The sequence below is a fragment of the Hirundo rustica genome, chromosome 14, assembly GCF_015227805.2.
Source record: "Hirundo rustica isolate bHirRus1 chromosome 14, bHirRus1.pri.v3, whole genome shotgun sequence".
Lineage (NCBI taxonomy): Eukaryota > Metazoa > Chordata > Aves > Passeriformes > Hirundinidae > Hirundo > Hirundo rustica.
In genome coordinates, this window is record NC_053463.1 from 8,856,594 (window position 1) to 8,876,321 (window position 19,728).

Here is a 19,728-nt window from a genome sequence, read left to right on the forward strand (position 1 = left end):
GCGCCGCCTCCCCACGGCCCCTCAGCGTCTCCTGGTGTAGACCCACTCTCACCCTTCCAACACTGGCAGGGGTCGCCCTTGACGAGAGGTTTCTTGTTGCTTTTATACCAAACCAGATGAAAGCCGGAGCTCCTTGGCCGAGAAAGTTTGGGGGTGCTCAGTCTGGAGAAGAGAAGCTTCAGGGAGATGTTAGAGACCCTAACAGTAGCTGAATGGGGTTTACAAAAAGGAAAGAGAGCATCTTTTTATATGGGTAGATAGTGTTAGGACAAAGAAGAATGGTTTTAAACTAAAAGGGGAGAGATTTAGATTTGATATTAGGAAGAAATTATTCCCTGTGAGGGTGGGGAGGCCCTGGCACAGGTTGCCCAGAGAAGCTGTGGCTGCCCCATCCCTGGAAGTGCTCAAGGCCAGCCTGGATGGGGCTTGGAGCAACCTGGGATAGTGGAAGGTGTCCCTGGCCATGGCAGGGGTTTGGAACAAGATGAGCTTCTAAGTTCCTTCCAAACCAAAGCTTTGTGTGATTCTGTGATTCACTGCAGCATCCCAGTGTTTGTAAAGGATTTGCTCTGATTGGACTGACATCAAAGTTGAAGGCCTCTTTCCTCCCTAAATCTGCCTGGGAAGCAAAAGGGGTCCTTTGGGGCCACTTGCCCTAAGGGACAGATCTGTGCACAATCCTCCTGCGGCTTTGCAGACTGGGCAGCGGCCAGCGAGGGCAGCTGTTCAGCAAAGGATGGGAATTGAAATGTCCAGCCAGCAGCCACTGAGCCAAAGAGAAAAAGTCCTTAGCAATATTTAGCACTTTAAATTTACAAAGAATTCCCCCCCCCCCAGTAAATAAATCTGATCTGCACAAAACCCATTAATGCTTATTGGATAAAATACATTAAACCATTCCTCAATCAGGTTTCCTCTCCCCAGGGAGTGTTTCATTACTTCCTCCATCTAAGTAGGTAAATCATGAAATCTTACCTGAAAAGGCTCATGACTCCAGCGTGAAAGATAAGAAACAGAGGTCTCAGGTCTTTCTGAGGAAAAGGTGATGTTTTAAGCCCTCTCAAGTACTGCCCGAGGGCCTCAGCTGCACCTCTATAAAATGGAGGCAAATTTATGAGCCTCCAGTTCTCTGTTCAAAAGAAAGGAGTGATCTGTGCTCTGTCCAGAAGGGGTGACTTGGTTCCCTGGCTCTGGGCAAAGATTTTCAGCTGTGAAGCCTGATCTGATGGTTGTGCATTTTTCCAGGCCAGAGTCAGACCCCTTGGTCTAACTCCTCCTCTACCAGCTATTGCATTTTTTTTTTTTTTTTTTTTTTGCCAGGGGAAGGCTTAAAACTCTTAAAAGAATAGAATGAAAAGCAGAGGGAAATCAAGCAAAGGCATTGCCAACTGCTGAGTCCTCTGAAAACAGCAGCCAATTGCAATTTCTCTGTGAAAAAGAACATCAAAGATCCCACATGGTGGCAGAGCCAGGCCTCTGAGTGTAGGCTCTTGCCTTGTCCCCACGTGCTAGACTGCTGTTTTGGGAATCACAAGGTCCCTTTCACTCACAAAGCTGGTTTATAGATGTATGAGCTTCTCTCCCAGACACCCCAAGGAGGTGGAAGCCCAGATCCTCAGAAGAGCATCCTAGGAGCACAGGGCTGCCTGTCCTGGGATGAGCTCACCAGGGCCACTGTGTTCCTATTACAACCTTCCAGAACGAGGGTTCATGTCCTTGAGACACCAAACCCCGGCACTGTATCCAGCAGAAGTTTGTTGAACCCAAAATGTTGGAAATTAATTTGACAAAGATTTTTCCCAGTGCAATGTTTCCATGGCGATTAAGCCAGCAGGGAGTGAGGAGAGACAGCCAGCTGTGAGGGGTCAGGAGGAGGGTCAGGAGGGTCTGGACAGCCCCACTGCCAGGCTGTGCCCAGCACTGACACATCCTGGGTCCCCCGAGTCACATACAGGCAAATTCACTGGTTTTATCCACCACTGCTGGTTTACTTCCTCCCCATCCCTCCCTCCTGCTCCAGCTGCCTCCTCGTTCTTCTTCAGTGCATCTTTATTCATTATTCCTCTCCAACAGAACTTTCTGTACTGACTAAGCTTTCAATTAGCTTCTAGAATCTGTTTGAGAACAGTTCAAGTGTTGCAAAAAATATTTAAATACACTTGGCTATCAGACTGTGACAAACCTATTTGTGAACAACCAGTGCTTTGATTTGCACTTGTTTTAACCTCTGCTTCCAGACGGATGTTTAGTTTGAAATGGAATCCACGGGCAGTGGACTCTCTGCACACTCATACAAATACTCTAAAATCAATCACGTAGAAAATTGCACTTACACAAATAGACCCTTCTGTACACATTTCAGACATAACAGCTGCTCCACCAAAAGGGAGGAACCGAAAGACATACCCAAAGCCACGAAGAAATCTTCAGCAATAATAAACATCTATTATTTAAAAAGCTCTTCCTGTATAAACAAAACTGAAGGTTGAAATTACTGAATCATTAAGACCATAAATATTTTTCACTTTGTTCTGTGAGCTGCACAGAAAGGCCAGAAGGAGAGCTTTTGGAGAAAAACCACCTTTCCATCTTTCTAGTAATAGTTTCAAGGCAAAAAACATAGAACATAGGTTTCTTTGTATTTGTCTGCCATATTAAATTTCTGCTATCCTCATAATAGTGTAAACTCTAATTCCCAAAATAAAAAGTCATAGTGATGTTTGGTAATCCTCACATTCCTGCAACAGGCTGAAACTCCATTTCATTCACTCTACTTAATGGTGATTTCAGGTTGAATTTCTTTTCCCCAAGAGTAGCCTCTGCTCTTGTTTCCACAGACACTGAGAAAAAGCACTGAAAATACCTCTGAGCGTCTTTGTTGTGCTTTTGTTTGAAACTCAGCAGAATGTATTTGGAAGAATGAAAAGGTGAGGTTTCATCCAGTTCACTCCTGTATGTTTTTGGGATGCCAGGAGGAGAGATTGCTGCCACGGCTGGAGGCACCGTCCTGCATGAGACACAGCAGGATCAGAGCTGCTCCAGCACAAACGGGGCTGAAGCAAACAGTAAATGGTCCAGAGAGGTGGATTCAGAATCTCACAGAGCAATATTCCCTGGTGACTGCAGCGCTGACAGCCAGCAGCTCGTGCCTGGCTTGGGCTGGGAGTTCAGAGGAGTCAGTTACTGGTGGGAAAGGACAGTAACCACAAGCCTGTCCATACTCTGGTGTGAAATACATCCCATCTCATCCCACTCTCTCACTCTGTTCCCTGTTTTTACTAGCCATACTAACACCAGGGGAATGTATTTCCCTTCTGTGTCTTTCTAGTTCTTTTGGAACAACTTCTTTACCCCAAATGCTCCCTCATTTGCCTTTTGGGTGTGCTTTCCATGTCCAATGTGTTAACGATGTGGCAGATGGTCCTTCACACCGTGCTCTTGCTTTCACACATCAGTCTTGTAAAAAGATCCCGATAAAGATCACATAATCCTCTTCGTTTCCCTTTGCAGACAGCTCCATTGGATGTGTCCACAGCGTGCTGGAAAAGGAAGAGAGCTAATTCCACTTGCCTCTGCCACACACAGCAGGGAATTCATGGGGTTTATGTTCCAGCCCCACTCCAAACTGTGCCCAAAAGGCCCTCTATATATTTGAAGTGTTATTATAACGTACAGTACTATACCAATAAAATAGTAAAATACATATATGTACAGTAACAAGCAGTAACATACAGAACAGGCCAGGTTGGAGGGGGCTCTGAGCAACCTGGTCTAGTGGAAGGTGTCCCTGCCCATGGAGGGTTGGTTGGGACAGAAAGGTCCTAGACCATGTGCTACAAACTGGTTTAAACACAGAAGAGCAAAGAAAACTAAGTCTCTGTGAATAAAAGAGATCAAACACAGAAAGGTTCACAATATACCCCAAAACCTGATTAAAACCAAACGAGGCTAGATGTTGGTTCCAAAGAAAGTGATATATTTTATTTAATAGTGAGAGGAATGAGATTTGTCTTTACAAACAAGCCCTGTGTCTGCTGGTAGATAAAACTAGCACTGAGAGATAAGTGAAACAATGCGAAGGATTCTACTGATTGATGAATGGAAAAGAAGATACGTGCCTTTACAAACAAACTGTAGGTTTGTTTGTAAATGAAATTGAATATTGAAAGATGAAAGTAACAATGGGGAAAAAACCCATAAATCCCATAAAAATTAAGGGGGGGTTATACATTAAAAGGGGAATCTTAGGCATTTCGGGAAGTCTGTACCTCTCAAGTACCTCAGCCAATGGGGAAAGAGAGAGGGAAATACCGCCGGGAAATTGGGATAAAAAGGAGGCTGAGTCCTCCAAAAAACTGAGAGACCCCAGGGGAAATGCCCCATGGCCTCTCCCTTTATTCGAATAAAGTAAAAGGACTCCTCTGTCTCCTTTTTGGACATAAACCTCTGGTGTTTGTGGATTAATTTTCCTAACAATTGTAAAAGAGGCAAGGAGAAAGAGAAAATTAAAAAAGAAATACATAGAAAAACAAGTGTGCCGGGGTGGGTAGGGCAGGGAGAGAGTGACAGGAGTTGGGTAGAAACATGTCACCCTTCTGGGGGTCCCAATGACATCTCGTGATTTCCCTCTACATGGTCTTCTTGGTGGTGCAGGTCCCCTCCTGCAGCGCCAAAAAGTACAGAATTCCATGGGTTCGCGCACACTTTGGGCAGGTGGGAGTGCCCGGGTGTCTCCGGTGCAGGGCCCAGTTCGGCCCTGTCCCTTGCAGCACCCAGCTCTGGTGCATCCTCTCTGCTGCAGGTCGGGGACCCTTTGGGGCCGTTTCTGGCCGTGTCAGCCCCTCTGCTGTGGGTCAGCTTTCCCCGGGGGAAGGGCCACAGCCGAGCTCCTCTGCACAGCGGGGCACAGCCCCAAAACCTCTCCTCGGCCCGCCGTGGGTGTGAGGGTCTGTGCCAGCCCGGCAGCCCAGAGCCCTGGCCTGGGCTCTCCTCCCTGCAGGTGCCAAGCTTGATCCCTCTGTGAATGGATTCTTCTTTCCCCAGCCCAGACTTGAGTTACTTTATCTTATCTCCATCAATGAGCAGTCCAGGGGCTTAGTCAGGGCATGGTGGTCTTCTCTGCAGCTTCTATACAATTTTTCTATAATAGGCAAAAGTCCTTCATGAAGATGTTTTAGCCATAACTGTAACATTTCAGTCTCTTGACACCAGGTTGCTCAAAGTCCCATCCAAGCTGGCCCTGCCACAGCCACTGGCAACCTGTGCCAAGGCCTCACTACCCCCACATGGAAGAATTTCTCCCAAATATCCCATCCAACCCTGCCCTCTGTCAGTTTTAAACCACTCCCCTCTGTCCTGTCACTACATGCCCACGTACAGTTACTATTTGTTGGGTCTCTCTTCTCTGATTAAAGGTAAAGATACTGTTGTAGGTCTTGTTAGGTCTGGCCCAATGAATCTACGCTGAGCAGTGCTAAAGTGCCTCCCCCAAGCATTTAAACAGGATTGTTGCCCTGAGATAGATGGGACAAGCACCCCTTGTCCTGTCCTCAGGGGCCTCGGGAGCGCTGGCCAAAAAGGCAATTACACACAATATTCTGCTTCCTTTTAATATATCATTGTGATGGAAGAAGTATGTGCTTTATCTTCTCTTGTATAAACAAATCAATTCTCTTACTTCATCGTATAAGCTCGCAAGTCTCTTCCCACGTTAGATACTTTGAGAAAAGTCTTTTTAGGAACACCTCACTGTTGCTGTTGCTCTGTTGCTCATTTGCTGACAGGCACACACACAAAACAAACCCACTGAATCTCAGGAGAAGAGCCATGGGCCAAGCTGATATCTTCTCATCTGTTTTCTATTTCCCTCTCCTTCCCATTGCCCAACATTGTAGATATATGATACAGTAGATTTACAGAGCAGGAAGTCACAAGAAGTAGCAATGCAACTTTCAGGGAATAATTCAGTGTCACTTATTCATATCGTCCATGTATATGAAAAATAAAAAAGAGAGATAGAAAACCACTCCCACAGGGGAGCAGTCTAGCTCTCACATGTTCTCATTTTATTCCTTATCCTGCAATTTATCTTCTTACTTTCAGCAAACCAGCAATGAAGCAGAAAACTCCTAAGAAATCTTATTCTGACATATCTTTCTGGGGAATATTAATTTCCATGCATAGCTGCATAAGCCATGGAGAAGTCTGTGGCATCACTGGAGAGCAAACCACTTTACGAGCAGAGTCTGCAGACCTTATAACAGATAAAAGCAAGTTTTTTCTGGCCCGCTCCCTCTGATTTAAAGGTCTGATAGATGCCCAGCATCAGCACAGTAATCTGCTGAGGTTGGCCCCAGGCCATGTTGTAATGCAGGAAGAGAGCAAACGTTGGAGCATCCTGAGCCAAATTACAACTGACTGTTATTTTGGGACGCTAAGCTTTGAAATCTGAATTCATTTAGTTTATTATGATATATTGAAACTTCCTTAAAATAAAAAAAGAAAGGAAAAAACCTGAACAAAACCCAAGGCACTCATTAATTCTGGTTAAATAGAACAGGCAGAAGAAGGCATTGCCTGCCAAAAAGATACACAAAGCCCATTATATCAATAGACCATCTCATAACCGGAGGTGCGTAGCCAGAGGGTTGCTCCTGTTGGCCTGCAGACTCTGGATGAAGTTCAGTTCCCTGAAAACATGACAAAACTCTGACTTCAAGGCCAGCCTCAGAAAGTGCCTATGTGGCTCAGAACAATAATTTCAGATTTTCACATTTTACTATGCTACACCCAACGTGGCGAGGTGGGCATCGCTCACAGATCAGGAGACGTCTGCACGAAAATCTCTCTGTGCATTGCATGTGGAAGAAAAGAAAAAGAGCCATTAAAGCACAAAAGTGGCAGCACATTCCCTACTGCTCTTTTTCCAACATATTATCCATACTTTTGAAGTAATCCCAAAGGTTTATCCAAGCCCTTTGGGTTGTTGCAGTTAGGAGCATATTAAAAATATTTAGAATCATTAAGTTCTGGGAAGGTAAGAAACTATAGAACAGCAGGGAGTTTCTCAGGCCTGCCTTGCCTTGTTTGAGTCACACCTTAGGAAGAGATGCTGCATCTAAGAGAAGAAATAGGGCTTGAAATAATAATGAAAATGAAAACATGGTTGGTATCTGTTACATGTAATATTTGCACATCCCTGATATCCCAGTTCTGTAGAGTTATACAAGTGCTCAATAAATGTGTCAATGTGGCCCTGTGGCACTTAGGGACATGGTTTAGTGGTAGTGGGCTTGGCTGTGCTGGGTTAATATTTGAAAGTGATGTTTTCCAACATGAAGTTATTTTCCAACCTTAATGATTCTGTTTGATACAGATCTGACACTGGAGAGGCCCTGCACCACTGGGAGGAAGAAAACCGACAGATGTCCCCTCTTGGTTTCTGTAACAGCTTGGAAAGATGTCACTGGCCACCTCCACATTGATCCCCACAGGGCTGGACTTTGTAGGTACAAGGACAAAACAACCTCACGTGCTCTCCTGCCTGACATCACACCATTGACAGCAAAACACCTCCTCAGGCTTTCCCTCAGCTTTGACATCACACTCTGCAGGTGATTCTATACCTCATCACCCCCTTCATGTCTGGATTTGACCTTTGCCTTCTGCTTCCTCAGACAGAGACATACCATTCACCACCGTCTGCTTTGGGGCTGCATGCCCAAAAAGCAGAGCTTTCCCTGCCCATGATGCACATGCACCTAGAAACCCCAAAACCATACAGACACACACTTCTCAATTAAATATTGCAAGTCCATCATCACCATGAGGCATTGGGGGGGACATATGCCTTAATTGAGTTGCAGTGGTTTTCTCATTACAACTGGGGTAACATGACAGCGCTAGTGATTGTTTCTAGGAGGGAATGAATTAATTATATAATCTGCAGTGCTCACAGAGGCTCCTTGATAAAAGGCCAGGCAGAGCTGGAGTGGTTTGGATCCATTTCCTCACCACTGCTGAGAACGAACGTTGCAATATGTGTCAGGAGGGTTGAATGGAAAGTAATTGCCTTCATTATGAAAGTTCCATCTACAGACATATGTTCCTGGATAAAACACTTTTACAGCCAGCCAGGGCCGTGTCGCTTATTTTCCATAAAATATGAGGAGCAGGGTTTTCTACAGGTTTCAGTCAAGAATTTGAAGCAGGCACGCACTGATTTGTCCTGCAAAGCACACGCACATTTCTGAGCTCACATGCACGTAGGTTTATGGCTTTTTACAAGAGATGCAGGTGTGGGAAAAGGTCTTGTAGAGGATGTCTGAACAGGCACCAGGACTTCAGCATAGCTGAAGCAGTGAGAAACTGGAGACATGGATTTTATAGGAGACATAGCACGTTGTAAAGCAAGACATCTTGGGCTAAAATCCAGTTCCTCTTCTTTAGGCAAACTGAGCTCTTGATTTTGGTGGGGCTTCTCACTCAGAAAGGTTCAACAAACTCAGCTCTGGGCATGGATGGGAAGAACCAGAGAACTGATTTCTTTGGTGTGATGCAATAGGAGTATTCCCACTAGCCCCAAGTGCCTGAAAATCTGGAACTCAAATGAAGCAAAACCTCACTACAAATAAAGATTTTCTTAAAACCAAAGTAGTTTCCACCACTACTTTTAAAACGCAGAGTTGCCAGCTACTGAGAAAGTGAGTAAGTGATGCTCTGGTCTGGGAGGATTCCAGTAGGATTAGTCTGGGAGTTCTAACACAATCAAGACTGACTAATTTCTTCATTATTAGTTTTTGGTTCTTCTGAGTCTGCTTTTCACAATGGTTTGGCACTGTCCACACTCATCACTCTCCAACTCCGAAGCTGGCAAGTCACACATTTGCTTCTTTTATTACAGCAGTGGGATGGGCTGATTTACACCAGGAGCCCAGCAGAGCCAGGAGAAGCAGGAAGACAACATTCCCTCCTCCAGCTGCTGCAGGAGAGATGTTTCATCCATGAGCAGGAACAAATATTTATCAGATGGGCTTTCCAGTCATATGGTCCTAATCCTCGCAGTAATGTGAAACTCCCTGGATGAGGTCATGGTTGTTGAATCCTAGACTCTCCTTTTTTTCTAGAGGCCAGGTCAGGTAGGTGGAAGATGGAGCGCACTTATCCCTGCCTGGGGCTGGCCAGGAAAAAACCACAGCGGTTTAGGGACATGATGTGCAAATACACACCTATGAACACGCACAAAGACTTCCTCCAGAGCATGTCAGGGCTGCCAACACTGAATTTCCAGCACCAACTCTGGGCACTTGTTGCTCCGACTTTACAGAACTTGGCAAAATCCAATTGTCAAACTCCCTGAAAGCACTTTTAAGCAAAAATCCTTCCCAAAAGTGAAGAAAAGAATATGATAAAATATTTTTTTAAAGGTCATTTAAAGGCTCTCTGAGCTGATTACTGCTAGGAATACTTGTTTGGCTGGCTAAAGTATCTTTGGCTTGCTCATGAGCTTTCACTGGCCTTTGGTGATTGACTCTTCAAAGTGAAGACCCAGGGAATTCCCTGATTGTTTTCCTCCAATGACTGAATCCGAAATTGTCCAAATTAGGAATTGTATGTGAATCCTACTGAGGTCTGAGCTCATGGGTCCTGGACAGACCCTTATTATTTTAGCCCAGATGGTACTAAAAAAAGATCATCTCAAAACCATGAGACATCCAGTGGTATATTTTAGGAATGCCCTGCTTAAGATAATAGTCCAAATAATGTGTCATACTCATAGAAACAACTTTAAATACGTTGCTCATCGGTACACAATGTATAGCACCATGTCTAGGCATGAGGTTATCTTGAGCAGGACTGAACCCAGGGAGAGAACACAACCAACTTATTGTGGGTGGCATTTGCAGCTGGAAGGTTTCCCAAACCTCAGTCAAGATGAAATTTGAGTCACTCAGAAGAACCTGACAACCAACTAGTCAAGGGGATTGTAAAGGCAGACCATGTCCCTTATTTTGAATCAGACTTTGGCTGTGGAATTTTCTGTAAGACTGAGTGATTTCTGAGCATGACTAACCCAGAGCAGCCCCTTTACCTGCAGCCGAGCCCGAGTCTCCCACAGACGAGGTGTGACCCAACCACCAATGTCCAGATTTGACTCTGGGAAATCTCTCTGCCTGTTTTTGCCATAATTCCTCTTTCTTATGTCACAGGAAGATAAAACCAACAGTTAAAACTTCAGTGTCCCCATGTTTCTCCCGCAGGTCTGCAGCAGTGGGAGGACTCCCATGTTTGCCTCAGGTCAGCAGTGGGGTCTGCTGGGGCCATACAGCACAAGGTCCAAAGGCAGGGTCATAGGCTCAAGGAAGCACTGACAAAATCTGGGTGAGGGTTTGTAACAGGAGGTGGCCTGGGGTGTAGCTCAAGCTCTGCTCACCACCTCTGTACATCACTGAGCCCCAAACACTCCGTCCATGAGGGGAGGGTGGCTGGGGAGTCAGGGAGGGGAGAGTCCCTGAGCCCCCACCACCCTGCAGAAACCCACACCCTGTGGGTCTGAGCATGTTCTGCTTTCAGCACATTGTAGTTAACTCCAATAAATAACTGGAGAAGGGAAAGGCGAGAGAAAGTGGTGGGTGCTGCAGAACAGTGTTTACCATCTTTCCTGAGCAGGTCCTTTATTTATTTCACATGTGGGAAGAATCAGCCCTTGGTTTTCTCAGCCCCTTCAGTTTTCTCCTTCTACCTCATTCCCTTCAAATCCATCAGCCAAGGAGATTAGCAGTGTCACAGGAACCAGACCTTTCTGCTAAATCCCTTCCAGATGTCCAGAGGCACAAACATGTCAGTCACTGACAAGAGCCTAATGACAAGTGGCTCCCTGTTCATTAGTGACAGCTACTGTTTCCTGGCAGAAAAAGCTTTTTCTGCCCTGCCTCCAAAAGCAGGGTTTGCAGGGTGGGTGTTTTCCTTCCCGAGAAACAGGGCTGCCGTCTGATGGGTCATGAGGAGATCCCCATCCCAGCTGGTCTTGAGACCTGCCCTGGAGCTGCTGCTGAACACTGGCACAGGGCACCACACTGCACAGGCATTTTAGGATCTGTAGACAGGAAACAAACAGCTGATCTGTCTCCAGTCAGTGGGGTTTGACAGCCCGAGGCTGTGAGGATCTCCAAAAGTTTGGTGGCACCAGACTTCTGTGTTGGCAATGCCAGCCCCAGGGAGCCAGGTAAGAACTCAAGCTGGTACCTTTGGCTCAGGATGGCTTTGGAGAAAAGGAGCAGGTATGAGGGCTGGCTGGGATAGAAGAGAAGGAAATCTTCTGCCTGTTCCTTCTACAAAAGCAAGAAGAGCCCTGTGGTGGTGTTTTCGTCTTGCTCATGGAGAAGGCTGTGACTCTGTGATGAGGGGCTCTCTCAGGCATAGAATACAACAGGATTTTGGTTCCAAGCCTGGCTCCTGGCTGCCAGATCTTTTTCTTTGCCCAAAGAAATCATGGTTTTCTTGACCTGATGCAATACATCAAATTTCTTCACTTTCTTCAATTGTATTTTGATCAGTTTGTGATTGCTGCGTTGGAGTTGTCTTATACCTCCATCTCCACAAAAGCTCAGGAGGTACTTTGTCAAGCTAAATTATCCTCAAAAAAAATCAATACTATCCCCTGTGGAGATTTCTGAAGGTTATATTTTCCCCTCCTTTCACTGCAGTTAATGGATGTAATTTTAAAAGTACAGCTGTACAGCCGGACAGGAAGGACTGTTTCTTCCATGGAAAGTGCCAGTCTCCTTACTGGGATGGGCAGGCAGGATGGACTGATGCAACATCCTTTGCCATGCTCCCAACCACAGCACCACAAGGAAATGGAATTCAGCAGCTCATCCCACCTTGGCACAGAGACTGCAGTGAGATGCCAAGCCAGAACTTGTGCTGAAGTCTCTGAGAACTGTTCCTTTAGTGCAACTGCTTATTAACATGACCCTACTTGGGGAGATTTCTTCCTTTATCCTTTGAATTACAAAAACCATTCCAAAACTTGATCCCCATGAAGGCTGGGCGTTGTGTCAGCCCTAAGAATCTGAAAATAGTGATGGGTTCTTTGCAGTGAACAGAAAAACCCACTTGGAGCCTGTCATTTGGATTTATGAAGTCTGCTCTTCTGGCATAATCTTCTTGATTTAAGCTTGTGGTTTCTGCATACAGTTTCCATTAAAATTAATGTAAGTCATCTGAGCAAATCTCTCCCAGGTTGACAGGATGAAATGTTCAACTCCTAGAGATTTATTCCTTGTTTATGGACTTCAACGCTGACCTGTGCAGGACCCAGCCCAGGGCCAGTGCTGGAGCTCAACAGGACCCTCAGTGACAGGGTGTGGGTGCCCAAAGTGGACACCCAAAGCACCAGGGAAGGCTGGCAAACACCTCTGAGTGTGTGAAACTCCTCCTGAGTGCAGCCTCAGAGCAAGCACCAGACACTCACTAGATAAACCAGAAACTCAGCCCTCGCTCACCTCCTTGGGCTGCAGAGATGTCATGGGTTGAGGTGTTCTGCCTGGTGTAAAACCAGCTTCACCATCAGCACCACTTCCACAGCAATGTGCCATAAATGGGTGAAGCAGAAAATAGAGCAACTCAGCAAAAATCCCAGACAACGGGGTTTCGTTGCAAAACAGCACAACCATGCACTGTAAAAGAACACAGATATCTCCTCAGAGAACATTAGTGCCTCATTTTAACTCAAATCCACCAATTTTGCAGAGGATAGCTCCATTTGAAAAGCAGCTGGAGGCTGAACCCTTTCCAGATTCACATTAGCCAGGGGAGCCCAGCATGGCCAGCACTGCTTGGAACCAGTCTTCCAAATTTCCTGAGATAAAACCACTAGAAGATGTGTCTGTGTGACAGTGAGCCCACAAGTGCTGACTCAGCTCACTGCCTCTCACACAGTTTCCAGTGATGATTTATTTCCTTTTCCCTCCACTGCTATCAGATCATTGGCCCTAGGAGAAGGCTGCTGGCTCTCTTGAAAAGAAAATCTCAGAAGTTGGGTGTTTCAGGTTTTCCCTTTCTGAGGAAATTTGGGGAAACCTGTCTCCCAGAACCCTCTCCCTCCTCTCTCCACCTGGAAGGTGTTTTTGCTTTCCCCCCAACCTTTCCATGCTCCCTGTTCCCTTCCCCAGTGCCCTGGGGGTTGCCTCATAGAAATCGTTCCTTAAAGCAAATGGAAATAAAGGAAATCTCACCAAAACTCCAGAAACCTGAAAAACTGGGGTCCCCTGTGCTAATATAACAACGTTTCCTTTCCCTTGAGCCCCGTGCATCCCCAAGCCTGCATCCACCAGACCTGTCACCTAATGCCTCCCAGTACCTCCCTCCTGTCCACCTCAGGCTGCCTCCACCTCCTCCCACAGCTCATCTTGGTGATGGAGTCCTTGGAGCCTGACTGCAGCTCTCCTGAGATGCAGACAAGCATGGTGGAAAGCACAAGTGTCACCATATTCCTCCCCCACGAAGGACAAAACCATGCAATTCTTTTCCAGTATGTGATGTAGTTGGTCCAGAACACCCAGGAGCCCCCAGGCACCAGCTCCAGCCTCGGGAGCAAGGTGGGATGGAAACAGAGACCTTGAGGGAAAAGGAGATGGGTGAAACCAGGGAGCAGAGCAAATGTTTAGTTTTGACACTTGTAATAGTGGCTATTCATTTTCCAGTAGGTTTATACCTCTCTCAGCCAAAATAGTCATTGCAAAAAAATGGCACTATGAGCCCTGGAGGACTGACAAGAAGTGTTTATGTCAGAGCACTCGTGTGGGGTGTCCTGCAGTGGCTGTGATTGCTCCGTGGCCTGGGGACAGCCTGCAAATGGGGACACTGTCACCAGGAGTGGCAGCTCTGGAGGGACCCTGACCACAGCCCCCCTGACCTGCACCACACCTCAACACTGAAATCACGGCTGGTAACCTCCAGGCAAAGGTTCTGGATTGCTTGGTTGTAGTAAGAAGAGCCTGATATTCCTATATATCCTGGTTAATGGATTCATGAACAACTGCATTGAATAATTGCCAGTTATTATTTTCCAACAATGATTAATTAATTTTTCTCCCTAAATTTGGAAGGCTCTAAGTAACCTAAAGGAAGAAAGGAGGATATGGGCAATACTGTTTTAGTAGGAGCATAGGAAGACCAATGCTGTCTAAGTACTGAATTTAAACCAAAAATCAGAGAAGGAAGTAAGCTCCAGACCTGCCATGGGCTGTTTATTTCTCCTTGCTCTGGTTTCCCTGCTGTCCTTCACTCCCTTTTACAGAGCACACACTGCGCTGTGTCCCGTGAAAGCCTTAGCTCAGCAAATGAGAAAGAGTTTGCAGAGTCTGACATCACCCCAGGCCATGATTTGTGCCATCCTGCTGCCATGGGGGCTCCTTTGTGTTCCCGGCCAGCAGCGGAGGCGTGGAGGGGACCAGGGCTGCAGCTCTGGGCATCACCTGTGGGAGGATGAACTCACCAGCAAGAGCAGCGAGAGGATCCGGGGGAAAACAGCACAGCTGCTTATTGCTGTGCAACATCTGGAATGAACCCAGCCCATCACATTGTCGCCTGCAAGCTCCAGCCAGGCCGGAGCTCCCCGTGCTCCCCAGACTGCAAATCCCGGTGTAATCCCAGCACCGATGAGCCGGGGATGCCTCACTGGTGCTCGTACACCTGCACACACTAAGGGTAGCTGAGTACCTGGCCCATGCACTGCCTTAGGCCCTTGGGCATCTTCACCGAGGGTTCTTCATGTTTTTCAGGTTAGAGCTTGACTTCGGTGTTTTGTCTGCCCACTGGGACTTACATTATTCCCCAGTTCTATTGCCTCATGTTCTGCTCAGTTTGTAAAAGGCAGAAGAGAAGGAAGAAATTTATTTTAAATTCCTTGCCATTTAAAGGAAAAAGAGGAGATAAAGGCAGAGTGGGAAGAAGAAAACTCAAAAGCATTAAAGTAGTGAAATTTAGTCTGTAAAAAAGTCATCAAAAAAAAAATTCCTGTCAAGTCGTAGCTCCCATTTCTCTTTATCTAGAAAAAAAAAGTTTCTCTTCTTTTCAAAGACTATCATATTTTCTCAAAATAAAAAGCAACTAAGGAGCCTAATGTGAGGAATTTGAGCTAATGTTATAAACCCTGTAAACACTTAAGTAATTAGAGTCCTTCACCGGTATTACATGAAGATAAATGATTCCATACAGTCCAAAGCTGAATTGCACTCCTGCTAAGTACCTTAGTCTTGACTGAAGGAATATCATATGTAAATCTCTCCATCATCTTTTCACGTAGAAAAATGAAGTGCAGTGGGTTTTGAAGATCGGCGGAGCTGCTGTTTTAATCTTATTTTATTATGCAAGCATGCCGTGTGGGAATTTTGCCGACGAGTGATCCCAGAAGCCTAAAAAATACTGGCTTTGCTGGCATTAGAGTAGTCAGCAGGATTTTTGATCAGCGATAAGGCAGTATTTGTTCATATACATACACACACACACATCTGCACACATATTTTCAGTGTGTTGCCCTAAATCATGTGAAAACATAGAGCAGATGTCCTGTGCCAGTGGGGCCGTCGTGCCTTGGTAGCGCTTTCCTGGGAGCCAGCCCACAGCAGGCTCAGCAGAACATGCCTGATGGATAAAGTCATGGTGCTACTGGAAAAGAACATTTATACGTGGGGCTAACCTGGTTTTTTAAACACAAGAGGTGACTCGTCTGCCTCGTCAGCTCTTAGATGAGTCAGGCTGCGTGCAGATGGTTTCACTAGAAGAATATTTTCCAGTAACTGGTCATTTGTAATGGTCTGTACAGCCAGAGGACAGGTTTCCTCAGACATTTCCTGGCCCATGCAGGGGGATACAGCAAACCATGGTTGTGTTTGAAACACTGCTGGACCCAAAAGATGAGGAGCGAGAACAGAATGAGTTAAAAATGACTGGTCAGAAAAACTGTTTACAGACTGTAGAGTCTTGAGGTTTCCATCTCTCTTTCTCATGGGTAACTGCACATTGGGTGGAAACTGGTCATATTTATCCTCCCTGTGCCCAAGCCAAAGGATTTGTGTATCCACATCCCAAATACGCAGCCTGAGGCAAGATCCAAATAACTGTTTTTCTGAATAAACTGTTTAAATTCTGCTTGGCTCACTGCCCATATTTCTAAGGGCAACAGTGACTGCTGCAGAGATATACTGCTTTGCATCCGTCCATGTTTCCTTACTCCAGACTTTATAGGGACTAAAATAATAATTCTCTCTACAGATACATAGCAATTCATTAGAAACTGACGATTAATGCAGCAAAATCCTCAGCAGCAGCAAACAAAATATAGAAAAAAAATGCACCTTTAAGCAGCATCAGAAAGACTGTGGCACAAAGCAATTCCAGAAATACTGATACCGTGTAATACACATTTCTTAGACTTTTCCAGTCCAATCTGCCATCACATATTTGAAAAAACTATCAAAAAACCACCATAACTGGGCAATTGTGAGGAACTGGGCACAACAGGAGACCAACAGAGAGGTCCAATGCAAAGATTTACGTATAGAAAGAGAGGTGATGGGGAAATGAACGGGTCACACAGGACCAGCCCCTCTGCTGGCCAGTCTGGCTCTTGGCAACATTTCCAGCTATGGTCCCCACATACCTGAGGAGATTCCCTCAGGACATGTGAATCTGGGGATGTCACGTTGCTGCGAGGTGGAGGGGGCAGAGGGACGCCCCAGCACAGCAGCACTCAGGGCACAGGGAGAGGCCAGTCCAGCACGGTGCGGCAGCACCACAAGAGAAATGTGGCAGAATTTGCAATGCCACTGCAAGTATTTTCTTCTTCTCAGAGCAGAAAGTCAGCAGCGAATGAAAAATTAGAAATGTCACATTAGTACATGTTGTTTTTTTTAAAAAAAATCCCAAACCCACCAGTTTCTCCGCCGTGCCTGCCAAGGGGCAGCTCTAATTCATCCCCTTGGCCATCTCTGTTGAGTTTTCCTCCCTACAATTTGCTAAACAGCAGGATTTCCATGGTTACCACCGCTTGGGACTCAGACACGCTGTGCATTTTTGCTGGGGGGACACAGACACGAGCACCCAGAGCAGGGGGTGCGGCTGGGAGCCAGTGCTGAGGGCACAGAGGGGGTGGCAGGCACTAACCCAGCGAGAGGAGATGGGGAGAGGGTGCTCTGTCCTTGCTTCTCCTTGCTCTGGGCTAGAGACACGACCTGGTCACCTCCTGTGGCTATAAACCCTCGGCAAGGCCACAGGGGTGAGCTCTAGGTCCCTGCTCTGGGATTACCCCTTGTACAAGCACACCTCCAGCTAAGGCATCAGCATGGCTCAGGGTGGCCAATTGCCAGCATCCAAATATTTTTCCCCATCTCTTTTTTTTTTTTTTTGGCACATTCGTACATAAACAAACGCAGCCATATTGCATCAGTGGAGGGTTCGTAGGAGAGGGAATTGCTATGCTAAATTTAAACATTTTTTTAAAAAAACCCAAACCAATGCAATAATTATTTTCCACCAAGCGATCATATATTTTCCATATATTTTCCTACTTTTGATGTCTAATAAGCTAATCTCAATCGAGAGGTGGTATAATTTCCTGCTTTTGAAGTCTAATGAGTAAATTGCATGAAAACCTCCATAAAGCAGAGAACTCATTAATAAATGTATAGTCTCTTTGTCCAAGCCTTCCAACTTTAAATCAAACACACAACAACCAGATGTTTTTCACATTACTGCATTTCAAGATTTTACTGGAAGTGATCTCATCATACATACTTAACGTAGGTATCCAACTGTGCATGTTATTCGTATCACGAATCCGGCCGTGCAGCTCTAGGACGCTGTGTGGCAAACACAGCTATTGTTTAAAGTGGATAAAATTTATGCTAAGCTTGCCACAGGGAGATGAAGGAGCCCAAACTGGATGCAATATGCTGATTTTGATGAGCGTCAGAAGTGAGGAAATTATATCACTCAAATGTTTGGACTTCTTTTTAGGAAACACTGAGCCACTGTTTCTGGAAAAGATATTGAATTTAGCCAATCTACTAAATCAAAGAGTTTTCTGTTTTTCTTTGAAGTAGGAAATTAACTGCAAATGCAAATTAAAAAAAAAAAAAAAAAAAAAAAAGAAATTGAGAGCAGGACAAGGCTGAAACAAGATGTACTTTTTTTCAAGGAGAGTGAAAACTAAGGCTCACTTGAAGGGGGAGGGGAGGTGCAGTAGGAAAATATTGCTTCATCAGTTCTGAAGAACTCATATACAGCTAGGTTAGGATTTCAGTTTTTTTCTAGGAAGCACGTCAAGCTGGGGGAACAAAGTTTCCTTCCCTGAAGGGATGCAGAGCACAGGATGCAGCTCAGGACCATGGCTTCAGCTACCTTTGGTCATCAGGGAAATTCCCTAACGGAATAATGGACCCAATACCCTGTTGGAAACATCCACTATGGAATCATATTAATTGGTCACCTCTTAATTGCCAGCAGGAGCTGGCTGAAAGGTTTCCAGGGCTGTTTATCACCAGAGCAGGGCAGTGGGAAGCTGTTTGCCCAGGGCATGCTCACAAGTCCTGTTCATTGCAGAAGAGCCTGAGCAACTCCGCCTCTCTTCCCTCCATGTCCAAGTAAGACTTTGACTTCACTCAAGAGTTTAAAAAATGCCACAGGAAGGTGTCTCAGGGGACGTCATATTCTTTTTTGTTCCTTTTTTTCCATTTGAAATTTGCTGAAGCAGAGTTGCTGAGTCCCCCACCCACCATGTCGCCACCCCAGGAGGGGCCACTGCAGACAAGCAAGAAGGAAGACAAGGTGGAATAGCCTTAAACTGCCAGAGGGGAGGGTTTGATCAGACATTAGGAAGAAATTGTTCCCTGTGAGGGTGGGGAGGCCCTGGCACAGGTTTCTCAGAGTAGCTGTGACTGCCCCATCCCTGGAAGTGTTCAAGGCCAGGCTGGATGGGTTGGAGCAACCTGGGATAGTGGAAGATGTCCCTGCCTTTGGAAGGGATGTTGGAACAAGATGAGATGTAAGGTCTCTTCTAACGCAAACCATTTCGTGATTTAATTTGAGAAATATGTGAAAGGATCTCATCTTGCCCTCCATATCAATTCATCCCTACCTGCCTTGATGCCACTCTCCTGCAGAGATCTGTTCTGTTCTGCTGCTGCATTCCAGGCCATCCTCAACAGCAACTGGGGGGCTCTCAGCCCTTCCACAGAGAAATGACCCCCAGAGATGAAAATGCTGCCCCTTCACACAGGTCAGCTTTGACCCACAGCACAAGTAACAGGGAAACTGGAATACTGACCAGCATCTGGCTGCTTTCCTCTTTGAGAGATGTGGGAAGCTTACCCAATTTCTTAGACCATTCATTGGGAAGGGGAATTGCTCATTTTCTCTTTCTACCAGGAGAACAGTGACAAGGAGCTGCTGAATTTGTGCCTCTTACTTTCAGCCAAATCATCTGACCCCACCACATCTGAGCAGGTTCAGTGGAAACTTTCCAAGCCTGGTGTAAGAACAAGGATCATTTTGGCACATATAAACACGAAGAAACGTCACATTTAAATGAGGGAATTTAGAGAAATAATGGGCTTTTCTGGCAAATTAGCAAGTCCTTCAGTGATGTCTAGAGACAGCTCAGAATACAGAGATCAAGCAAACAGCCATAAGCAGGAGAGCACGTGGTCCCAGGCTGTACCCAGA